This window comes from Oncorhynchus kisutch, unplaced genomic scaffold (genome assembly GCF_002021735.2).
Source record: "Oncorhynchus kisutch isolate 150728-3 unplaced genomic scaffold, Okis_V2 scaffold850, whole genome shotgun sequence".
NCBI classification, from domain to species: domain Eukaryota; kingdom Metazoa; phylum Chordata; class Actinopteri; order Salmoniformes; family Salmonidae; genus Oncorhynchus; species Oncorhynchus kisutch.
The window spans coordinates 65001-72500 of NW_022262795.1; the positions used below are offsets into that span (position 1 = coordinate 65001).

Below are 7500 nucleotides of genomic sequence, written 5' to 3' on the forward strand. Positions count from 1 at the left end.
TATATATACACACTAACCCCAACCTATTGTCCTGTTCTTCTCTACTGTGAGTTATATATATACACACTAACCCCAACCTATTGTCCTGTTCTTCTCTACTGTGAGTTATATATATACACACTAACCCCAACCTATTGTCCTGTTCTTCTCTACTGTGAGTTATATATACACACTAACCCCAACCTATTGTCCTGTTCTTCTCTACTGTGAGTTATATATACACACTAACCCCAACCTATTGTCCTGTTCTTCTCTACTGTGAGTTATATATATACACACTAACCCCAACCTATTGTCCTGTTCTTCTCTACTGTGAGTTATATATACACACTAACCCCAACCTATTGTCCTGTTCTTCTCTACTGTGAGTTATATATATACACACTAACCCCAACCTATTGTCCTGTTCTTCTCCACTGTGAGTTATATATACACACTAACCCCAACCTATTGTCCTGTTCTTCTCTACTGTGAGTTATATATATACACACTAACCCCAACCTATTGTCCTGTTCTTCTCCACTGTGAGTTATATATATACACACTAACCCCAACCTATTGTCCTGTTCTTCTCTACTGTGAGTTATATATATACACACTAACCCCAACCTATTGTCCTGTTCTTCTCTACTGTGAGTTATATATATACACACTAACCCCAACCTATTGTCCTGTTCTTCTCTACTGTGAGTTATATATATACACACTAACCCCAACCTATTGTCCTGTTCTTCTCTACTGTGAGTTATATATATACACACTAACCCCAACCTATTGTCCTGTTCTTCTCCACTGTGAGTTATATATACACACTAACCCCAACCTATTGTCCTGTTCTTCTCTACTGTGAGTTATATATATACACACTAACCCCAACCTATTGTCCTGTTCTTCTCTACTGTGAGTTATATATACACACTAACCCCAACCTATTGTCCTGTTCTTCTCTACTGTGAGTTATATATACACACTAACCCCAACCTATTGTCCTGTTCTTCTCTACTGTGAGTTATATATATACACACTAACCCCAACCTATTGTCCTGTTCTTCTCTACTGTGAGTTATATATATACACTAACCCCAACCTATTGTCCTGTTCTTCTCTACTGTGAGTTATATATATACACACTAACCCCAACCTATTGTCCTGTTCTTCTCTACTGTGAGTTATATATATACACACTAACCCCAACCTATTGTCCTGTTCTTCTCTACTGTGAGTTATATATATACACACTAACCCCAACCTATTGTCCTGTTCTTCTCTACTGTGAGTTATATATACACACTAACCCCAACCTATTGTCCTGTTCTTCTCTACTGTGAGTTATATATATACACACTAACCCCAACCTATTGTCCTGTTCTTCTCCACTGTGAGTTATATATATACACACTAACCCCAACCTATTGTCCTGTTCTTCTCTACTGTGAGTTATATATATACACACTAACCCCAACCTATTGTCCTGTTCTTCTCTACTGTGAGTTATATATATACACACTAACCCCAACCTATTGTCCTGTTCTTCTCTACTGTGAGTTATATATATACACACTAACCCCAACCTATTGTCCTGTTCTTCTCTACTGTGAGTTATATATATACACACTAACCCCAACCTATTGTCCTGTTCTTCTCTACTGTGAGTTATATATATACACACTAACCCCAACCTATTGTCCTGTTCTTCTCTACTGTGAGTTATATATATACACACTAACCCCAACCTATTGTCCTGTTCTTCTCTACTGTGAGTTATATATATACACACTAACCCCAACCTATTGTCCTGTTCTTCTCCACTGTGAGTTATATATATACACACTAACCCCAACCTATTGTCCTGTTCTTCTCTACTGTGAGTTATATATATACACACTAACCCCAACCTATTGTCCTGTTCTTCTCTACTGTGAGTTATATATATACACACTAACCCCAACCTATTGTCCTGTTCTTCTCCACTGTGAGTTATATATATACACACTAACCCCAACCTATTGTCCTGTTCTTCTCTACTGTGAGTTATATATATACACACTAACCCCAACCTATTGTCCTGTTCTTCTCCACTGTGAGTTATATATATACACACTAACCCCAACCTATTGTCCTGTTCTTCTCTACTGTGAGTTATATATATACACACTAACCCCAACCTATTGTCCTGTTCTTCTCTACTGTGAGTTATATATATACACACTAACCCCAACCTATTGTCCTGTTCTTCTCTACTGTGAGTTATATATATACACACTAACCCCAACCTATTGTCCTGTTCTTCTCTACTGTGAGTTATATATATACACACTAACCCCAACCTATTGTCCTGTTCTTCTCTACTGTGAGTTAAATATACACACTAACCCCAACCTATTGTCCTGTTCTTCTCTACTGTGAGTTATATATATACACACTAACCCCAACCTATTGTCCTGTTCTTCTCTACTGTGAGTTATATATATACACACTAACCCCAACCTATTGTCCTGTTCTTCTCTACTGTGAGTTATATATACACACTAACCCCAACCTATTGTCCTGTTCTTCTCTACTGTGAGTTATATATATACACACTAACCCCAACCTATTGTCCTGTTCTTCTCTACTGTGAGTTATATATATACACACTAACCCCAACCTATTGTCCTGTTCTTCTCCACTGTGAGTTATATATACACACTAACCCCAACCTATTGTCCTGTTCTTCTCCACTGTGAGTTATATATATACACACTAACCCCAACCTATTGTCCTGTTCTTCTCTACTGTGAGTTATATATACACACTAACCCCAACCTATTGTCCTGTTCTTCTCTACTGTGAGTTATATATACACACTAACCCCAACCTATTGTCCTGTTCTTCTCTACTGTGAGTTATATATATACACACTAACCCCAACCTATTGTCCTGTTCTTCTCCACTGTGAGTTATATATATACACACTAACCCCAACCTATTGTCCTGTTCTTCTCTACTGTGAGTTATATATATACACACTAACCCCAACCTATTGTCCTGTTCTTCTCTACTGTGAGTTATATATATACACACTAACCCCAACCTATTGTCCTGTTCTTCTCTACTGTGAGTTATATATATACACACTAACCCCAACCTATTGTCCTGTTCTTCTCTACTGTGAGTTATATATATACACACTAACCCCAACCTATTGTCCTGTTCTTCTCTACTGTGAGTTAAATATACACACTAACCCCAACCTATTGTCCTGTTCTTCTCTACTGTGAGTTATATATATACACACTAACCCCAACCTATTGTCCTGTTCTTCTCTACTGTGAGTTATATATATACACACTAACCCCAACCTATTGTCCTGTTCTTCTCTACTGTGAGTTATATATACACACTAACCCCAACCTATTGTCCTGTTCTTCTCTACTGTGAGTTATATATATACACACTAACCCCAACCTATTGTCCTGTTCTTCTCTACTGTGAGTTATATATATACACACTAACCCCAACCTATTGTCCTGTTCTTCTCCACTGTGAGTTATATATACACACTAACCCCAACCTATTGTCCTGTTCTTCTCCACTGTGAGTTATATATATACACACTAACCCCAACCTATTGTCCTGTTCTTCTCTACTGTGAGTTATATATACACACTAACCCCAACCTATTGTCCTGTTCTTCTCTACTGTGAGTTATATATACACACTAACCCCAACCTATTGTCCTGTTCTTCTCTACTGTGAGTTATATATACACACTAACCCCAACCTATTGTCCTGTTCTTCTCTACTGTGAGTTATATATACACACTAACCCCAACCTATTGTCCTGTTCTTCTCTACTGTGAGTTATATATATACACACTAACCCCAACCTATTGTCCTGTTCTTCTCTACTGTGAGTTATATATATACACTAACCCCAACCTATTGTCCTGTTCTTCTCTACTGTGAGTTATATATACACACTAACCCCAACCTATTGTCCTGTTCTTCTCTACTGTGAGTTATATATATACACACTAACCCCAACCTATTGTCCTGTTCTTCTCTACTGTGAGTTATATATATACACACTAACCCCAACCTATTGTCCTGTTCTTCTCTACTGTGAGTTATATATATACACACTAACCCCAACCTATTGTCCTGTTCTTCTCTACTGTGAGTTATATATATACACACACTAACCCCAACCTATTGTCCTGTTCTTCTCTACTGTGAGTTATATATACACACTAACCCCAACCTATTGTCCTGTTCTTCTCTACTGTGAGTTATATATATACACTAACCCCAACCTATTGTCCTGTTCTTCTCTACTGTGAGTTATATATACACACTAACCCCAACCTATTGTCCTGTTCTTCTCTACTGTGAGTTATATATATATACACACTAACCCCAACCTATTGTCCTGTTCTTCTCTACTGTGAGTTATATATATACACACTAACCCCAACCTATTGTCCTGTTCTTCTCCACTGTGAGTTATATATATATACACACTAACCCCAACCTATTGTCCTGTTCTTCTCTACTGTGAGTTATATATATATACACACTAACCCCAACCTATTGTCCTGTTCTTCTCTACTGTGAGTTATATATATACACACTAACCCCAACCTATTGTCCTGTTCTTCTCTACTGTGAGTTATATATATACACACTAACCCCAACCTATTGTCCTGTTCTTCTCTACTGTGAGTTATATATACACACTAACCCCAACCTATTGTCCTGTTCTTCTCTACTGTGAGTTATATATACACACTAACCCCAACCTATTGTCCTGTTCTTCTCTACTGTGAGTTATATATACACACTAACCCCAACCTATTGTCCTGTTCTTCTCTACTGTGAGTTATATATACACACTAACCCCAACCTATTGTCCTGTTCTTCTCTACTGTGAGTTATATATACACACTAACCCCAACCTATTGTCCTGTTCTTCTCTACTGTGAGTTATATATATATACACTAACCCCAACCTATTGTCCTGTTCTTCTCTACTGTGAGTTATATATATACACACTAACCCCAACCTATTGTCCTGTTCTTCTCTACTGTGAGTTATATATATACACACTAACCCCAACCTATTGTCCTGTTCTTCTCTACTGTGAGTTATATATATACACACTAACCCCAACCTATTGTCCTGTTCTTCTCTACTGTGAGTTATATATATATACACACTAACCCCAACCTATTGTCCTGTTCTTCTCTACTGTGAGTTATATATACACACTAACCCCAACCTATTGTCCTGTTCTTCTCTACTGTGAGTTATATATACACACTAACCCCAACCTATTGTCCTGTTCTTCTCTACTGTGAGTTATATATACACACTAACCCCAACCTATTGTCCTGTTCTTCTCTACTGTGAGTTATATATATACACACTAACCCCAACCTATTGTCCTGTTCTTCTCTACTGTGAGTTATATATATACACACTAACCCCAACCTATTGTCCTGTTCTTCTCTACTGTGAGTTATATATATACACACTAACCCCAACCTATTGTCCTGTTCTTCTCTACTGTGAGTTATATATATATACACACTAACCCCAACCTATTGTCCTGTTCTTCTCTACTGTGAGTTATATATATACACACTAACCCCAACCTATTGTCCTGTTCTTCTCTACTGTGAGTTATATATATACACACACTAACCCCAACCTATTGTCCTGTTCTTCTCTACTGTGAGTTATATATACACACTAACCCCAACCTATTGTCCTGTTCTTCTCTACTGTGAGTTATATATATACACTAACCCCAACCTATTGTCCTGTTCTTCTCTACTGTGAGTTATATATACACACTAACCCCAACCTATTGTCCTGTTCTTCTCTACTGTGAGTTATATATATATACACACTAACCCCAACCTATTGTCCTGTTCTTCTCTACTGTGAGTTATATATATACACACTAACCCCAACCTATTGTCCTGTTCTTCTCCACTGTGAGTTATATATATACACACTAACCCCAACCTATTGTCCTGTTCTTCTCTACTGTGAGTTATATATATATACACACTAACCCCAACCTATTGTCCTGTTCTTCTCTACTGTGAGTTATATATATACACACTAACCCCAACCTATTGTCCTGTTCTTCTCTACTGTGAGTTATATATATACACACTAACCCCAACCTATTGTCCTGTTCTTCTCTACTGTGAGTTATATATACACACTAACCCCAACCTATTGTCCTGTTCTTCTCTACTGTGAGTTATATATACACACTATCCCCAACCTATTGTCCTGTTCTTCTCTACTGTGAGTTATATATACACACTAACCCCAACCTATTGTCCTGTTCTTCTCTACTGTGAGTTATATATACACACTAACCCCAACCTATTGTCCTGTTCTTCTCTACTGTGAGTTATATATACACACTAACCCCAACCTATTGTCCTGTTCTTCTCTACTGTGAGTTATATATATACACACTAACCCCAACCTATTGTCCTGTTCTTCTCTACTGTGAGTTATATATATACACACTAACCCCAACCTATTGTCCTGTTCTTCTCTACTGTGAGTTATATATATACACACTAACCCCAACCTATTGTCCTGTTCTTCTCTACTGTGAGTTATATATATACACACTAACCCCAACCTATTGTCCTGTTCTTCTCTACTGTGAGTTATATATATACACACTAACCCCAACCTATTGTCCTGTTCTTCTCTACTGTGAGTTATATATACACACTAACCCCAACCTATTGTCCTGTTCTTCTCTACTGTGAGTTATATATACACACTAACCCCAACCTATTGTCCTGTTCTTCTCTACTGTGAGTTATATATACACACTAACCCCAACCTATTGTCCTGTTCTTCTCTACTGTGAGTTATATATATACACACTAACCCCAACCTATTGTCCTGTTCTTCTCTACTGTGAGTTATATATATACACACTAACCCCAACCTATTGTCCTGTTCTTCTCTACTGTGAGTTATATATATACACACTAACCCCAACCTATTGTCCTGTTCTTCTCTACTGTGAGTTATATATACACACTAACCCCAACCTATTGTCCTGTTCTTCTCTACTGTGAGTTATATATACACACTAACCCCAACCTATTGTCCTGTTCTTCTCTACTGTGAGTTATATATACACACTAACCCCAACCTATTGTCCTGTTCTTCTCTACTGTGAGTTATATATATATACACACAGTGGGGCAAAAAAGTATTTAGTCAGCCACCAATTGTGCAAGTTCTCCCACTTAAAAAGATGAGAGAGGCCTGTAATGTTCATCATAGGTACACTTCAACAATGACGGACAAAATTAGAGAGAAAGAAATCCAGAAATTCACATTGTAAAATCACATTGTAGGATTTTTAATGAATTTATTTGCAAAGAGGCCAGTTAATTAGGTACTGTATATATATATATATATTAAATATATATGTAGTGTGGTGGTGTACCTAATTAACTGGCCTCTAA

General features: G+C 37.4%; 1 protein-coding gene across 4 annotated transcripts in view; it reads right to left on the minus strand.

The window, feature by feature from the left end:
- Positions 1 to 7500, minus strand: part of LOC116362587 (transmembrane protein 8B-like) — a 37312-nt gene that overhangs the window by 10568 nt on the left and 19244 nt on the right. The window lies entirely within an intron of this gene.